Source organism: Schistocerca piceifrons, chromosome 6 (genome assembly GCF_021461385.2).
Source record: "Schistocerca piceifrons isolate TAMUIC-IGC-003096 chromosome 6, iqSchPice1.1, whole genome shotgun sequence".
NCBI lineage: Eukaryota > Metazoa > Arthropoda > Insecta > Orthoptera > Acrididae > Schistocerca > Schistocerca piceifrons.
In genome coordinates, this window is record NC_060143.1 from 283,201,350 (window position 1) to 283,219,903 (window position 18,554).

The 18,554-nt window shown below is 41.7% G+C and overlaps 1 long non-coding RNA gene across 1 annotated transcript in view; it reads right to left on the bottom strand.

Annotated features, from left to right (window-relative positions):
- The window catches only part of LOC124803032, a 1,832,333-nt gene that overhangs the window by 1,602,524 nt on the left and 211,255 nt on the right, over positions 1-18,554 (bottom strand). Inside the window, exon 2 of the long non-coding RNA XR_007017183.1 lies at positions 5,946-5,989. This is a non-coding gene — a long non-coding RNA (uncharacterized LOC124803032). The remainder of the gene's footprint in view (positions 1-5,945; positions 5,990-18,554) is intronic.

The window sequence follows — 18,554 nt, forward strand, 5'->3', positions numbered from 1 at the left end:
GCTTACATGAGAACGTGGAAGATGAAACGTTGCCCAAATTTCAGGAAGATGTTTGCTAACATGTTAGACACAATTTTTGAAAAACAAGGCGTAGGGTAATTCTCGATGCCGGTAAGGACACAAATCACATGCAAGACTATGTAGCGAACAAAATACACAACGAATAAGGGGTTATACCAGTTCCTAGGACTACTCCCGGCTTCGCAGTGGTGTTATTAACTTCGTTATGACGTTTTCATTAATTTATGTTCCTGTGCATCTCTTGTTATCCGTTTGTGTGCTCCAAATGACTTTGAGTTTGGACGGTTATGAATCAAATGACAGAAATGTCATTCCAGTTAAGACAATCAATTATATATATGTTTGCGTTTCGGTTCTATGTCTCTGTCTGGATTGAAGAGGCTATTGTCAGTTTACTATTTATGTTCTACTTTGTAAGCTTACAAATGGCACTATATTGAAATGTGTTCTTCAGTCTATTGTAGGATACAATTCGTCTTGAATCAGTTCCAGCACTTCAATATTTTGTTTTTGTGCTTATGTACATATATGGTTGTTTTAATAAAGGAAAGAAAGGTAAAAAAGGCGTGTTCGATCAGAGGGCTGCGTGCTCTCTGTAATTGAAAAACCGAGTCAAGGAGTCAACGATCAACTTGAACGTATGTCTTGTGACGTCCTCCCAGACAAAACGCAACGAACTATATCGAACAAAAGAAAAAAAAAGAAAAAAAGATGGATAGAGCGTCTGCCATGTAAGCAGGAGATCCTGGGTTCCAGTCGCGGCTGGGGCACACATTTTCGGCTGTCGCCATCGAGGTATATCAACAACACCTGTCGGCAGCTGGGGGTTTAAATTAATTACCATTTATTCTAGAGAAGCTGCACAGTCATCAATGGTACCTGTTCTTTCGAGAACAGTTACTATCTTCATATTTTAATATTCCCTCTTGGCTCCTGCACGTATCGTTCCTTATCCGTCTCTAGCCACAGCGTACCCCTAATTCTCTCAGAAGTTAGAATATCTTACTTCATTTCACATTGTCGTATGCTCTTTCCCATGTCGACAAATCCTATGAACCTGTCTTGAGGTTTCTTTAGTCTTGCTTCCATTATCAATCGCAACGTCCGAACTGACTCTCTGGTGCCTTTACAATTCCTAAAGCCAAATCGGTCGTCTTCAAACACATCCTCAATTTCCTTCTCTCTTCTTCTGTACGTTATTATTGTCAGAAACTGGGATGCATGAGCTGTTAAGCTGACTGCGCGGTAATCCTCGCACTGATCAGTTCGGCTTCGGATTTGAGTGTGTGACATTTTTCCGAAAGTCGGTAGTTTAGCGGCCAACTCACACATTATACGGACCAATGCGAAAAGCCGTTTTGTTGTCACTTCCTCCAGTGATTTTTAGAAATTAGATGGAATGTAGTCTAACCTTCTGCCTTATTCAATCGTGAGCCCTCCTATGCCATTTACATTCTAATGCTAGTATAGGATGGCCTGTCTCTTCGCTATCGACTTCAGTTTCTTCTCCAATCACATCAGACAAACCTTCCCCCTCAAAGAGGCCTTTCCACCTATCGGCTCTCTCCTCTGCATTCAACAGTGGAATTGCCGTCGCACTCTTAATGTTGCCACCCTTAATTTTAATTTCACTGAAGGTTGGTTTGACTATTCTATATGCTGAACCTGTTCTTCCGACAATCATATGCGTTTAGATTTCTTCACGTTTTTCATGTAGCCATTTCACCTTAGCTTCCTTGCTCTTCTTATTTATTTCATTGTAAACGGTTTGTATTTCTGTATCCCTGAATTTTCCTAAATACTTTTTTACTTGCTCCTTTCATCAATCAACTGAAGTATTTCTTGTTTTACTCATGCTTTTCTCGCAGTTACCTTCTCTGTACCTATGTTTTCTTGCTAACCTCCGTGAGGGCCATCTTTAGAGATATACACTACTCCCCAATACAGCTGCCTACTGAGCTCTTCCTTGTGGCAGTATCGATCGCCCTAGAGAATATGAAGCTCACTTCATTCCTCAGTATTTCCGAATCCCACTTCTGTACGTACTGATTCTTCCTGAATATTCTCTTAAGCTTCAGCTTCCTCTTTACTAAATTGTGATTTCAGTCTATATATGCTCCTGGGTATGCCTTACAATTCAGTATCTGGTTTTGGACTCTCTAAGTGACCACGATGTAATCTAACTGAAATCTCCCCGTATTCCCGAGAATTTCCAAACTACACCTCTTCCTCTTGTGATTCTTGAACAGAAGATTCGCTGTTACTGATATATCAAGAACTGTATTAGTCTTTCTCCTCTCTCATTCCTCATCCTCCTGTAACACTTTCTTCTACTCCTTCCACTATAACCGCATTCTAATCGCCAATGATTATTACATTTTCATCTTCTTGAATTACCCGTTCAATATCCTCATACACATTCTTTATCTCTTCATCTTCGGTTCGCGACGTCGGAAATTTTACCTGAAGTGTCGGTGTTGGTCTTGGTTTGCTGTCGATTTTGATGAGAAAAACCTTGTCACTGAACTGTTCCCAGTAACTCACTCTCTGTCCAGTCTTCGTATTTGTAACGAATCCTACTCAAATTATACTGTATTCTGCTGCTGTTGATATACCCTATATTCATCTCTCCAGAAGTACTTGTCTTCTTTCCGTTTCGTTTCATAGACCCCCCACTATATTTAGATTGAGCTTCAGTATTTCCTTTTTCGGTTTCCAGCTTCCCTATCATATTCAAACTTCTGAGGTTCCCCGCCCCGACTCGTAGTACATTTTGGTTTATTTTCCTCTATACGCGCTATACCTCACATTTATTTACGTTTGGGGTCAACTGCCAGAACCCGATCAAATCATCAGTCCTCAGCAGGTCCTTCTGTAAATCCATACCTTCTGGCGTCATTACTTTGTTATGGACGACAGCATCATCTGTGAACCGTCATAAAGGGCATCCTACGCTATCTAGAAGATTATTTATTTACATTGTAAACAATAAAGATCCTATTACACTTGCACAGAGTCCACCGGAAATTATCTTTACATCTATCGATTTTGTTCCGTTAAGAGCGCCGCGTTGAGTTCTGACTGCAAGGAAGTCTTGAAACTAGTCGCAAATCTGCAAATATACTCTGAAATTAGGAAAATAATAAACTTGCTTAAAAGCAAAAACTCACATGGAATTGATAGCATTTCCAGCAGAATACTAAAAGCTTGTTTTCAACAGATAAGTAAGATTCTCAGCCACCTGTGTAATAGCTCTCTGGAACAGGGCATTTTCCCTGATAGACTGAAATATGCTATTGTTATGCCTTTGCACAGAAAGGGGGATAGATCTGATGACAACAATGACCGTCCAGTCTCACTTCTAACAGCTTTATCCAAAATTTTTGAGAAAGTAATGTATTCAAGAGTAGCTTCACATATCTGTAAAAATGAAGTACTAACAAAATGTCAGTTTGGTTTCCAGAAAGGTTTTTCAACAGAAAATGCCATATATGCTTTCACCAATCAAATTTTGAATGATCTGAATAACCGAACACCACCCATTGGGATTTTTTATGATCTCTCAAAGGCATTTGATTGTGTAAATCATGAAATTATGCTAGACAAGCTCAAGTATTGTGGCATGAGTGGGACAGTGCACAAATGGTTTAATTCGTACCTAACTGGAAGCGTGCAGAAAGTTGAAATAAGCAGTTCTCTTAATATGCAAAGATCAGCACATTCCTCAAACTGGGGAACTATCAAGAATGGGGTTCCACAAGGGTCAGTCTTAGGTCCTTTGTTGTTCTTAATATATATTAATGACTTGCCATTCTATATTCATGAAGAGGCAAAGTTAGTTCTCTTTGCTGATGATACAAGTATAGTAATCACACCTGACAAACAAGAATCAACTGATGAAATTGTCAATACTGTCTTTCGGAAAATTACTAAGTGGTTCCTTGTAAACGGACTCTCACTGAATTTTGATAAGAGACAGTACATACAGTTCCGTACAGTGAATGGTATGATGCCATTAATAAATATTGACCTTAATCAGAAGCATATAGCTAAGGTAGAATATTCCAAATTTTTAGGTGTGTCCATTGATGAGAGATTAAATTGGAAGAAACACATTGATGATCTGCTGAAATGTTTGAGTTCAGCTACTTATGCAATAAGGGTCATTGCAAATTTTGGTGATAAATATCTTAGTAAATTTGCTTACTATGCCTATTTTCACTCATTGCTTTCATATGGCATCATATTTTGGGGTAATTCATCACTGAGGAATAAAGTATTTATTGCACAAAAGCGTGTAAATGAATAATAGCTGGAGTCCAACCAAGATCATCCTGCAGACATATATTTAAGGAGCTAGGGATATTCACAGTAGCTTCTCAGTACATATACTCTCTTATGAAATTTGTTATTAACAACCAAACCCAATTAAAAAGTAATAGCAGCGTGCATAACTACAATACTAGGAGAAAGGATGATCTCCACTATTCAAGATTAAATCTAACTTTGGCACAGAAAGGGGTGTATTACACTGCCACTAAACTCTTTGGTCACTTACCAAATAGTATCAAAAGTCTGACAGATAACCAACAAGTATTTAAGAAGAAAGTAAAAGAATTTCTGAATGACAACTCCTTCTACTCCATAGAGAAATTTTTAGATATAAATTAAGAAAAAAAGAAAAAAAAAGAAAAAATTACAAAAAAATTAAAAAAATAAAAATTAAAAATTAAAAAGACACAAAAAATAAAAAAGTTGTTATATTAACTTAAGTATGTTGTTAAATTAACTTAATTATGTCATGTATTGGAAAATTTGACTCGTTCCACATCATTACGAAACATCGTATTCATGATCCATGGAACTAGTATTAATCTAATCTAATCTAATCTTAAATTGGAAAGAACACAAAGAAAATTTCGTAGGGAAGGCAAACCAAAGACTACGTTTCATTGGCAGAACACTTAGGATATGTAACAGATTTACTACAGTGACAGCCTGCACTACGCTTTTCCGTCATGTCCACTATCTGTTGGAATACTGCTGCGCGGTCTTGAATCTTTACCAGATAGGATTAACGGAGTACACCGAGAAAGTTCAAAGAACAACAGCACGTTTTGCGTTATCGCGAAATAGGGGAGAGAGTTCCACTGACATAATACAGGATTTGGGGTAGACGCCATTAAAACAAAGGAGTTTTTCGCTGTGAAATTTCGATCACCAACTTTCTCCTCCGAATTCGAAAATATTTTGTTGACTCCGACCTACATAGGGAGAAACGAACATCAAAATAAAATAAGGGAAATCAGAGCTCGCACGGAAATGTAAAGGTGTTCGTTTTTTCCGGGCGCGATTCGAGAGTGGAATAATAGAGAGCTGTCGTGAAGGTGGTTCGATGAGCCCTCTGCCAGGAACTTGAGTGTTATCTAGAGAACATCCATGTAGATGTAGATGTAGTTGGTTTCAACGGCAGAAGGCTGTAGTGGAACGCGGGAAACTACAGAAGATCCACAGCTCGTGCAAGGGCTGGTAGCTGACCCTGAACGTAAATAAATGTAAAGTACTGCGAGAAATAGGTAAAGAAGTATACTTTTTCCTATATCACTCTGGAAGCAGTAACAGCTAACATCGAATAGGAAGGAAATCTAATTCCTCAACGAAATAAATACCTTACAGAGACCTTGCTCGTGTCCTTCTTGAATATTGATTACCAGACAAGAGCCCTCACCACGTTGCATTAATAGGAGACGTAGAGAACGTCCAAAGAAAAGTGGAGAGCTTTTTTACGAAATCTGACTTCGAGAATCTTGTAGTAGCCATGAGACTGTTACGGAGATGTTCAACAAACGTCAGCGACAAATGCCATTGGAGAGGCGTTTGCGGCGGCGAGGTTATATTACGTGTACAGAAAAATATTTACTCACCTTCCGGTGACCTCTTCTTCTTCTGCAGCTCAGTCACGCGAAACCTGTTACAATAAATAAAATTTTATTTGTAGGACACCCTCAACTTTCTGCAATATGTTCATCGTAAACAAACCTACCACAGGTGTAAAATGCTATTACTGACGCGAAAGGAGCCGCTATACACTACCACTGTTTCGGCTTCTTAGCGGTACCGTCAGGTGTATATGAAATCTAGCAGTAATTGGACGTCATCTCCATGCCAAAACAACGAATACGCTAAGATCTACCTTAAGTGGACCGTCAAAATGATATTCCAAATTGTGGCTGCAAAGAACGCCAGCTTCCAATCGCGGCGTGTGAAAATGCATCTTCTCTTAAAATTCCCAGCGCGAATGCATGCAGTCTAGCAGAAGCAGGGTGCCATGTCAGTGCCCAAACAACTAGTTGGTAGTCCATCTGCGGTCGATGTTTGCGTGCTACTGTTTTGGCATGGACGTGACGTCGTACAGCTGCTGCATTTCAGATACACCTGATGATGGGGCTAAGACCACGAAACCGTGGTACTTCTTTCGTAAGACTTAGGTCAATGATAGTTTTCGACAGCTGTGGCAGATTTATCATGAACGTGTTATAAAACAACAAATGTTTCTCGGTTAAATGAACTGTAGTAGAACTAGCAGCAATAACTATATGTAAAAATTGCATAACAATATTTCTAGTTTCAGGATATTTGAGTTATTGGCTCAAAATGGTTCAAATGGCTCTGAGCACTATGGGACTCATCTTCTGATGTCATTAGTTCCATAGAACTTAGAACTAGTTAAACCTAACTAACCTAAGGACATCACACACATCCATGCCCGAGGCAGGATTCGAACCTGCCACCGTAGCGGTCTTGCGGTTCCAGACTGCAGCGTCTAGAACCGCACGGCCACTTCAGCCGGCATTTGAGTTATTAATTGATATTAGTTTACGGGTGAACTCTTCAATATATTGTTCCTTCTTTGATACAAAAATATCGCCCAACTATTGCCAGTGTGTAATTACAGTATCGAAATTAACACACACACATTAGTAACAGTCTGCGTACGGTATTTAATCGTTCCTGTTGTCAAAAATTTTACATGATAAAGTTCTGTGTTTTCGAATGCTCGCTCAAATATTCCGCATTTCGATCCACGGAAATATTCAGTTCTTCGTTGCGAATTGTACAATATGCTATGCGGATAAAGGTATTAAAAATGTCACAGTTCACACAGTAAATCCGGAATGTCGCGCTTTCGTCTTTCTGGTTTGTCTGTGAATACTTTCCGACATTCCGCGGTCCATACAACAGGATGAATTCGCATAATTATTTTATATATTCAGAGCTCCTAGTAGGCGAGTTCTATCGCCACGGTGGTTGAGCTTCGAATTTTTTCTCGACAACACAAAACAGCACTGTAGTCCACAAAACATGGGCGATGTAATGTCTTCTGACTGGCTGATAGACATAGCCATTCCGCTTCAGTAATAAAACGAGCTCCCACATATTTTATCGTGAACCAGTCACAACATGCTGGGTTCTTCAAAGCAATTTACTAAAAAAGCAATTTTGGAGTACTCATTTATAAATATAAAATCTGTAATGATACACAGAAGATGCTACATTAAGAGCAGATGATTATTATTTACAAAAATCCATTGATTTGACACCATATGATTTCAGTGTCTGTTTGATATTGCCATCTCTCGACTGTAGCTGGAACTATTAGCAACTTATGGAGCACAAGGGCAGATCTGCCACGAGAGCTCCTCGACTCATCGTCCGTATCACCAACTGCTATTGCAAGACGTCTACAGGCGCGATATAAGGCGCTATGCATGACGCTGTAGAGCATGCAGAGACTTCCTGCTGAAATTTCTGGAGCCTAAGTTCCAAGAAGAGTCGGAGATCTGTCACTTCCGGCCACATACGTCTGTCGAAATGACCGCGGCGTTACAGTGAGAGATGATATGCGGTGCTAAACTGAGAGAAATTATACTCACGTTTAGCGACAGCCTTTTTTTGCCACCCACAATTCGCGTATATACTGCGGAAAGGGTGAGATGACTTTGGTACCAGAAGTTGCTGACGGCACACACTGTAACGTGGTGTGCGGAGTACGTTTGCAGTTGTGTAGTGCGAGGATAAATAAGAGGATGGCGAGAGTGATGGCACGCAACTCTGAGGAAGGACCTAAAATTTTTATGATTCGTAATTGGATGAGATGACGTAGAAGACAGAGAGACTTTTACTGTTTGGGAGTCCAGATAGCAAGAGGTGACAGAAGGCAGAAAGAGGTTGCGAACAGACTACAGCAGGTCAACTACACCTTTAAGCCAACAACGAAGTCAGTCAGGAAACGAGGAAAGAAAACGTGCAAGCATTTTGCTTCAACAGAGGAGTAGTAACTGCTAGACGCGCTAGAGATTTGGTGTTAGAGACGGACGTTTAAAATCAGCAGAAACTGTATTATCAATGGGGAAGTAGTGAGAAGAATACTAGAAACGAGATCTCCCGGAAAGTAAATTATAACAAAAGAAAGAGACAAAATAAAATCAACGGAACAACAACAGAATGAGTTATCAAGGGAAGGAATCACCGGTAATAACAAAAAGCGTCATATACGAAGAGTAATGTGAATTAAGTGTTCTTACTTTCTGTCAGCACCATATGAATTTATAATATGTGCACTAATATGTTAGGTAAATAAGATGTCAAATATTGCAAAACATGCAGTTTACAACCACAATAACCAAGTTTGTAAAGCACTGATTTGAGGCTGTATGAGCCAAGTATCGGGATACGCTGCGAACATGAGCGTTATCCGCATGAGGGCACTAGTTGAAGATGCTATACAATGCAGGCATTTTGAGAAACGTACTGTAATTAGGACTGGGCTGCAGTGACACACATTACTGTCTGGTTTTCGTCGCTCACTATCTGATTCTGTTGACACTTCTTCACCCTCACCGTACGCCGGTGGGATTTGCGCAAACACCACTCATAATCAGTAACAACTTAAAATCTGATCAGTGAACTTCGGCTAACCGTAGCTGCTTATTCGGTGACTTAATTGTTTCTTTTTTTTTAATTCTTTATTTTACTGTGTATTGAATGACAGTGGATTCGTGATTAACGACAGCTGTGTGAGTGAAAGTCTTTAAGTTAAAATCAATACTACTCCCCTAGAAATCATGGGTGCAATTTAAATGTAACCTTTTCGACAAAGCCCCATTCTAAATGGGCTCAAATATCACTTGTCATCTACAATACGCCTTCAGCTTGTTACATGCTCCACTACTGACTGTTAAAGGTACGAGCATATGGAATAGCTTACCATATATGTGAGTGCCTCGGAAACCTCTTAAGTAATGGAGGCCAACACGTTGTCCTCTACGGCGAACGTTCATTAGGGACAAGAGTATCGCCAGAAATGCCCTCAGAGAAGTGTGATAGGACGCTGTTATTCCCTGAACAGACAAACGACCTGACGAACAAGTTGAGGAGCCTTTTGCGGTTGTCTGCTAATGATGCTGTCGCGTACGGGAAGACGTCGTCGTTGAGTGACTGTAAGAAGATAGAAGGTCACTTGGCAAAATTCTCTAGTGGTTGTGAAGAACGGCAACTTCTTTCTCCGTGTGTTTTCGCTTTTAGAAAGCTTTAATTTTCGATTACTAGTAATAGAGTTCCATAGATTTCGTGTTTGTTTTGAATACAGTCCAGAACAGATAGTGCTTCTTTTCATTGTTTCCAACAAGAAGTGTCTAGTAAGCTTAGTTTAGTCAGCTATGAGCCGCCTTTAGTGAAATACCAGCCTCGTTAAAAATTGATAACTTAACTCCCTACAGTAAATTGTTGATTTCTTAGGATGGATAGGACGTGTGCTGAGTACGTACGCAGAAGGAGCTGGCCACTTTTTCCGAACAGTTGAACATGATGATGGCCACGGCCAGCCGTCTTCAGGCTGCTGCCTCGGAGTGTGGCGGCAGTGGGGAGTCTGGTGCGTCGCATGGTACACCCCGGGTGTTACATGCTTTACCCACGTTCCCTGCTGTCGAGACATCTTCTGGGGTACTGGGCGTGGTTGGGCCAACCTCTCCCCGAGGGGAGTGGCGGGTTCAACGACGTTCGCGTCGCACGAGGCGGAGGGTCAATGTCGAAGCTGGCCGAGTGGCGTCGCTCGCTCTGCCTATGAGTGGACATGTGGCCGCTCCTTCAGCAAGGTCCGAGCAGGCACACGGGGGGAGGGGTTTATTAGTTATTGGGAGCTCCAACGTTAGGCGGGTGATGGAGACCCTTAGGGAAATAGCGAAAAGGTCGGGGAAGAAGGCCAGTGTTCACTCTGCCTGCTTGCTGGGGGGTCTCATCCAAGATGTGGAGGAGGCCCTGCCGGTGGCGATAGAGAGCACTGGGTGCAGCCGACTGCAAATTGTTGCTCATGTCGGCACCAATGACTCCTGCCGTCTTGGTTCAGAAGTCATCCTTAGTTCATACAGGCGGTTGGCGGAGTTGGTGAAGGCGGAAATCCTCTCTCGTGGGGTGGTATCTGAGCTAACTATTTGCAGTGTCGTTCCCAGAACCGATTGCGGTCCTCTGGTTTGGAGCCGAGTGGACAGCTTAAACCAGAGGCTCAGACGATTCTGCGGAGATCTGGGATGCAAATTTCTCGACCTCCGACATTGGGTGGAGAAATGTATGGTCCCCTTGAATAGGTCAGGCGTGCACTACATGAAGGAAGCGGCTACAAGGGTAGCGGAGTACCTGAGGGGGCACATGTGGGTTTTTTAGGTTAGAAAATTCCCTCCGTAGGCCCGACAAGACGCCTCCTGAGACGCGACAAGGTAGCAGTACGCAAAATGCAACAGGGAATGACAATATTAATGTGGTAATAGTAAACTGCAGGAGGGTCTATAGAAAGGTCTCAGAACTGCTCTCATTAACAAACGATCACAATGCCCACATGGTACTAGGGACGGAAAGTTGGCAGAAACCAGATATAAACAATAATGAAATTCAAAACTCAGATTGGAATGTATACCGCAGAGACAGGCTGGACAGTGAAGGGTGAGGCGTGTTTATAGGAATAAAGAATGCAATAGTATCGAAGGAAATTGACAGAGATCCGAAATAAGACATAATTTGCGTGAAGGTCATGGTTAAAGCAGACTCAAACAAGGTAATTAGGTGTCTCTTTAGGTCCCTGGCTCAGCAGCTGTTGTGGCAGAACTCCTGAAGAAAAATTTGGAAAATACTTCGAGTAGATTTCACGACCATGTTGTAGTCTTGGGTGTAGATCTTAATTTACCAGATATAGACTGGGAAACTGAAACGTTTATAATAGGTGGCAGGGACAAAGAACCCAGTGAAATTTTTTTAAGTGTAGTATCTGAAAACTACACTGAGCAGTTAAACAGAGAACCAACTTATGGCGATTACATATTAGACCTTCTGGTGACAAACAGTCCCGAATTATTTGAAACAGTTAACGCAGAACAGGGAATCAGCGATCATAAAGTGGTTACAGCATCGGTGATTTCAGCCGTAAATAGAAATATTAAAAAAGGTAGGAAGATTTTTCTGTTTAGCAAAAGTGACAAAATGCAGATTTCAGAGTACTTGACGGCTCAACACAAAAGTTTTATCTCAAGTACAGTGGACGAAGTTCAAAACCATCGTACAATATGCATAAGATGAGTACGTGCCAAGCAAGATCGTAAGAGTTGGAAAAGAGCCACCGTGGTACAACAACCGAGTTACAAAACTGCTAAGGAAGCAAAGGGAATTTCACAGCAAACATAAACATAGCCATAGCCTTGCAGGCATACAAAAATTACACGAAGCGAAATGTAGTGTGAGGAGGGCTATGCGAGAGGCGTTCAAAGAATTGGAAAGTAAAGTTCTATGTAATGACTTGGCCGAAAATCCTAAGAAATTTTGGACTTACGTCAGAGCGGTAGGTGGATCAAAAAAAAATGTCCAGACACTCTGTGACAAAAATGGTACTGAAACAGAGGATGACAGACTAAAAGTCGAAATACAAAATTTCTTTTTCCAAAGCTGTTTCACAGAGGAAGACTGCACTTTAGTTCCTTATCTAGATGACAAAATGGTAGATATCGAAATAGGTGACAGAGGGATAGAAAAACAATTACAATCGCTCAAAAGAGGAAAGGCCACTGGACCTGATGGGATACCAGTTCGATTTTACACAGAGCACGCAAAGGAACTTGCCCCACTTCTTGCAGTGGTGTACCGTAGGTCTATAGAAGAGCATAGAGCTACAAAAGATTGGAAAAGGGCACATGTCATCCCCGTTTTCAAGAAGAGACGTCGGACAGATGTGCAGAACTATAGCCTTATCTCTAACGTCGATCAGTTGTAGAATTTTAGAACACGTATTATGTTCGAGTATAATGACTTTTCTGGAGATTAGACATCTACTCTGCAGGAATGAGCATGGGTTTCGAAAAAGACGATCGTGTGAAACCCAACCCGCGCTATTCGTCCACGAGTCTCAGAGGGCCGCAGACACTGGTTCCCAGGTAGATGCCGTGTTTCTTGACTTGCGCAAGGCGTTTGATACAGTTCCCCGCTGTCGTTTAATGAACAAAGTAAGAGCATATGGACTATCAGACCAATTGTGTGATTGGATTGAAGAGTTCCTAGATAACAGACCGCAGCATGTCATTCTCAATGGAGAGAAGTTTTCCGAAGTAAGAGTGATTTCAGGTATGCCACAGGGGAGTGTCGTAAGATCGTTGCTATTGACAATGTATATAAATGACCTTGTGGATAACATCGTAACTTTACTGAGGCTTTCTGCGGATGATGCTGTGATATATCGAGAGGTTGTAACAATGGAAAATTGTACTTAAATGCAGGACGAGCTGCAACGAACTGACACATGGTGCAGGGAACGGCAATTCAGTCTCAATGTAGTCATGTGTAATGTGTTGCGAATACATAGAAAGAAAGATCCTTTATCATTTAGATACAATACAGCAGGTCGGCAACTGAATCAGTTAATTCCATAAATTACCTGGTAGTAGGCATTAAGAGTGATTTAAAATGGAATGACCATATAAAATTAATCGTTGGTAAAGCAGATGCCAGACTGAGATTCTTTGGAAGAATCCTAAGGATGTGCAGTCCGAAAACAAAGGAATTCGGTTGCAGTACACTTGTTCGCCCACTGCTTGAATGCTGCTTACCGATGTGGGATCCGTACCAAATAGATTTGATAGAAGCGATAGAGAAGATCCAACGGAGAGCAGCGCGCTTCGTTACAGGATCATTTAGTAATCGCGAAAGCGTCACGGGGATGATAGATAAACTCCAGTGGAAGACTCTGCAAGAGAGACGCTCAGTAGCTCGGTACGGACTTTTGTTGATGTTCCGAGAATATACCTTCAACCCCCCCCCCCCCTCCTCCCCCACCCCCATGAACCATGGACCTTGCCGTTGGTGGGGAGGCTTGCGTGCCTCAGCGATACAGATGGCCGTACCGTAGGTGCAACCACAACGCAGGGGTATCTGTTGAGAGGCCAGACAAATGTATGGTTCCTGAAGAGGGGCAGCAGCCTTTTCAGTAGTTGCAGGGGCTACAGTCTGGATGACTGACTGATCTGGCCTTGTAACACTAACCAAAACAGCCTTGCTGTGCTGGTACTGCGAACGCCTAAAAGCAAGGGGAAACTACAGCCGTAATTTTTCCCGAGGGCGCCGGCCGAAGTGGCCGTGCGGTTCTAGGCGCTGCAGTCTGGAACCGCGGGACCGCTACGGTCGCAGGTTCGAATCCTGCCTCGGGCATGAATGTGTGTGATGTCCTTAGGTTAGTTAGGTTTAACTAGTTCTAAGTTCTTGGGGACTAATGACCTCAGAAGTTGAGTCCCATAGTGCTCAGAGCCATTTGAAACATTTTTTTCCCCCGAGGGCGTGCAGCTTTACTGTATGGTTAAATGATGATGGCGTCCTCTTGGGTAAAATATTCCAGAGGTAAAATAGTCCCCCATTCGGATCTCCGCTCGGGAACTACTCAAGAGGACGTTGTTATCAGGAGAAAGAAAACTGGCGTTCTGCGGATCGGAGAGTGGAATGTCAGATCCCTTAATCGGGCAGGTAGGTTAGAAAACTTAAAAAGGGAAATGGATAGGTTAAAGTTAGATATAGTGGGAATTAGTGAAGTACTGTGGCAAGAGGAACAAGACTTTTGGTCAGGTGAATACAGGGTTATAAATACAAAATCAAATAGGGGTAATGCAGGAGTAGGTTTAAGAATGAATAAAAATATAGGAGTGCGGTAAGCTACTACAAACAGCATAGTGAACGCTTTATTGTGGCCAGGATAGACACGAAGTCCACACCTACTACAGTAGAACAAGTTTATATGCCAACTAGCTCTGCAGATGATGAAGAAATTGATGAAATATATGATGAGATAAAAGAAATTATTCAGGTAGTGAAGGGAGACGAAAATTTAATAGTCATGGGTGACTGGAATTCGAGAGTAGGAAAAAGGAGAGAAGGAAGCATAGTAGGGGAATATGGATTGGGGGAAAGAAATGAAAGAGGAAGCCGTCTGGTAGAATGTTGCACAGAGCATAACTTAATCATAGCTAACACTTGGTTCAAGAATCATAAGAGAAGGTTGTACACATGGAAGAATCCTGGAAATACTAGAAGGTATCAGATAGATTATATAATGGTAAGACAGAGATTTAGGAACCAGGTATTAGATTGTAAGACATTTCCAGGGGCAGATGTGGACCCTGGCCACAATCTATTGGTTATGAGCTGTAGATTAAAACTGAAGAAACTGCAAAAAGGTGGGAATTTAAGGAGATGGGATCTGGACAAGCTGATTAAACCTGAGGTTGTACAGAGTTTCAGGGAGAGCATAAGGGAACAATTGTCACAAATGGGGGAAATAAATACAGTAGAATAAGAATGGGTAGCTCTGAGGAATGAAGTAGTGAAGGCAGCAGAGGATCAAGTAGGTAGAAAGACGAGGGCTAGAGAGCTAGTAGAAATCCTTGGGCAACCGAAGAAATATTGAATTTAATTGATGAAAGGAGAAAATATAAAAATGCAGTAAATGAAGCAGGCAAAAAGGAATACAAACGTCTCAAAAATGAGATCGACAGGAAGTGCAAAATGGCTAAGCAGGGATGGCTAGAGGGCAAATGTAAGGATCTAGAGGCTTATCTCACTAGGGGTAAGATAGATACTGCCTACAGGAAAATTAAAGAGACCTTTGGAGAAAAGAGAACCACTTGTAAGAATATCAAGAGTTCAGCTCGAAACCCAGTTCTAAGCAAAGAAGGGAAAGCAGAAAGGTGGAAGGAGTATATAGAGATTCTGTACAAGGATGACGTACTTGAGGTCAACATTCTGGAATTGGAAGAGAATGTAGATGAAGACGAAATGGGAGATACAATATTGCGTGAAGAGTTTGACAGAGCACTGAAAGACCTGAGTCGAAACAAGCCCCCGGGAGTAGACAACATTCCATTAGAACTACTGACGGCTTTGGGAGAGCCAGTCCTGACAAAACTCTACCATCTGGTGAGCAAGATGGATGAGACAGGCGAAGTACCCTCAGAATTCAAGAAGAATATAATAAATCCAATCCCAAAGAAAGCAGGTGTTGACAGATGTGAAAATTACCGAACAATCAGTTTAATAAGCCACAGGTGCAAAATACTAACGCGAATTCTTTACAGACGAATGGAAAAACTAGTAGACGCCAACCTTGGGGAAGATCAGTTTGGTTTCCGTAGAAATATTGGAACACGTGGGGCAATACTGACCTTACGACTTATCTTAGAAGAAAGATTAAGGAAAGCCAAACCTACGTTTCTAGCATTTGTAGACTTAGAGAAAGTTTTGACAATGTTGACTGGAATACTCTCTTTCAAATTCTAAAGGGGGCTGGGGTAAAATACAGGCAGCGAAAGGCTATTTACAATTTGTACAGAAACCAGATGGCAGTTATGAGTCGAGGGACATGAAAGGGAAGCAGCGGTTGGGAAGGGGGTGAGGGTTGTAGCCTCTCCCCGATGTTATTCAATCTGTATACTGAGCAAGCAGTAAAGAAAACAAATGAAAAAATCGGAGTAGGTATTATAATCCATGGAGAAGAAATAAAAACTTTGAGGTTTGCCGATGACATTGCAATTCTGTCAGAGACAGCAAAGGACTTGGAAGAGCAGATGAATGCAATGGACAGTGTCTTGAAAGGAAGGTATAAGATGAACATCAACAAAAGCAAAACGAGGATAATGGGATGTAGTCGAATTAAGTTGTGTGATGCTGAGGAAATTAGATTAGGAAATGAGACAAAGTAGTAAAAGAGTTTTTCTATCTGGGGAGAAAAATAACTGATGATAGTCGAAGTAGAGAGGATATAAAATGTAGACTGGCAATGGCAAGAAAAGCGTTTCTGAAGAAGAGAAATTTGTTAACATCGAGTATAGATTTAAGTTTCAGGAAGTCGTTTCTGAAAGTATTTGTATGGAGTGTAGCCATGTACGGAAGTGAAACATGGACGATAAATAGTTTGGACAAGAAGAGAATAGAAGCTTTCGAAATGTGGTGCTACAGAAGAATGCTGAAGATTAGATGGGTAGATCACATAACTAATGAGGAGGTATTGAATGGAATTGGGGAGAAGAGGAGTTTTTAGCACAACTTGACCACAAGAAGCGCCCGGTTGGTAGGACATGTTCTGAGGCATCAAGGGATCACAAATTTAGCATTGGAGGGCAGTGTGGAGGGTAAAAATCATAGAGGGAGACCAAGAGATGAATACACTTAGCAGATTCAGAAGGATGTAGGTTGCAGTAGTTACTGGGAGATGAAGAAGCTTGCACAGGATAGAGTAGCATGGAGAGCTGCATCAAACCAGTCTCAGGACTGACGACCACAACAACAACAACCTTTACCGAGGAGTCAAGCAGTATATTGCTCCCTCCTACGTATATCTCGCGAAGAGATCATGAGGATAAAATCAGAGAGATTAGAGCCCACACAGAGGCATACCGACAATCCTTCATTCCACGAACAGTACGAGACTGGAATAGAACGGAGAACCGTTTGAGGTACTCATGGTACCCTCCGCCACACATCGTCAGGTGGCTTGCCCCGTATGGATGCAGGTGTAGATGTAGAACTTGTTAGAAATACAGAAAAATGTACTTTAATGCAGATGAGTAGGAAATGCAGTCATGTAATGGTCGAATGCAGCATTAGTAGCGTAGTGCTTGACGCAGTCATGTCGATTAAATATCTGGGCAAAACGTCTCGAAGTGATATGAAATCGAACGAACACGTAGGGACGGTAGTAGAGAATACGAATGGTCGATTTCTGTACACTGGGAAAATTTTAGGGTAGAGTGAATCGACCGTAAACGGGACTGACTATAGAACTTTAGTGCGACCGATTCTTGAGCATAGAGTATTTGGTATCCACACCACGACGGATAAAACGATGATATCTAAGCAATTCAGAGGTGATCCGCTAGATTTCTTACATTTAAAGTAGTATGGAAATGCTTCGTAAACACAAGTGGGAATCTATGAAGCGAAAACAACATTTAATCGTGGAGCAGCAGTGAAAAATCTTAGAGAACCGGCATTTGAAGCTGCTTTCCCCAGCGTACTTTTCGCGTAAGAACAAAGAAGACAAGAAGAAATTTGGAGTCCTTCGGAGGCGCATAGACAATCGTCTTTCTCTCGCTCTATTCGCGACTCGAACAGGAAGGGAAGTGACTTTAAAGGTAAGGTACCCTACCTCATGCAGTATACGGTGCCTTGCGGCTTTAGTATGTAGATTTGGATATACAAGCGTACATACAGATGTTTCAATTTGCTGTACGTTGTCACCCGTAAGAAGAGGGATTCCACGTATCATCCTGGCATTTGGAAGAAAAGATGCTCTCGTTTGCGAATTCTGTTAAAATTCAATCAAATGTGCCTGGTTCATCTTGTAAATCAAGACAAAACTGTACGGTTTAAGGGGACACCGTTCCTACTTCATCAAACAGAAATGATATACGCTTAACCCCTGACCTACATCTGCTCGATTGTTCTGCTGGAGTCATTTAAGGTCATCGTGGAGGCCAAGGAGCAGGCCCTGTTCGAAATTTCCGTCTTGGACCACAATGGCGCGTCAGACGTATAAAACGTGACTGTGCCCCATCACATCCTCCATACCTCGGTCCTACATGAATGATGTTGTAGTAGTCGTTGTAGCCTTCAACAAGAAGGATGAAACCTTCCAAGCTACTCTCTCCCGCGCAAGCTTCTTCAGTCCCAAAAAACTACTGCTACCCGCATCGTTTAATAATCCTTTGCTGCTTTCATCTCTTGGTCTCCCTCTTCAATATTTATTCTCCACACTTTCCTCCAGTTCAAAACTGATGACCCCTTCGTATCTCAGAATGTGTCTTATCAATCGATACGCTCTTTAAGTCAGATTGCGCACAGATATAATTTCTCCCCAATTGTATTCCTTACCTCCTCATTGGCTACATGATCTACACATCAAATCTTAGTAGTCTTCTGTAACACTACATTTCCGAAGCTTCTAACCTCTTCTTGTC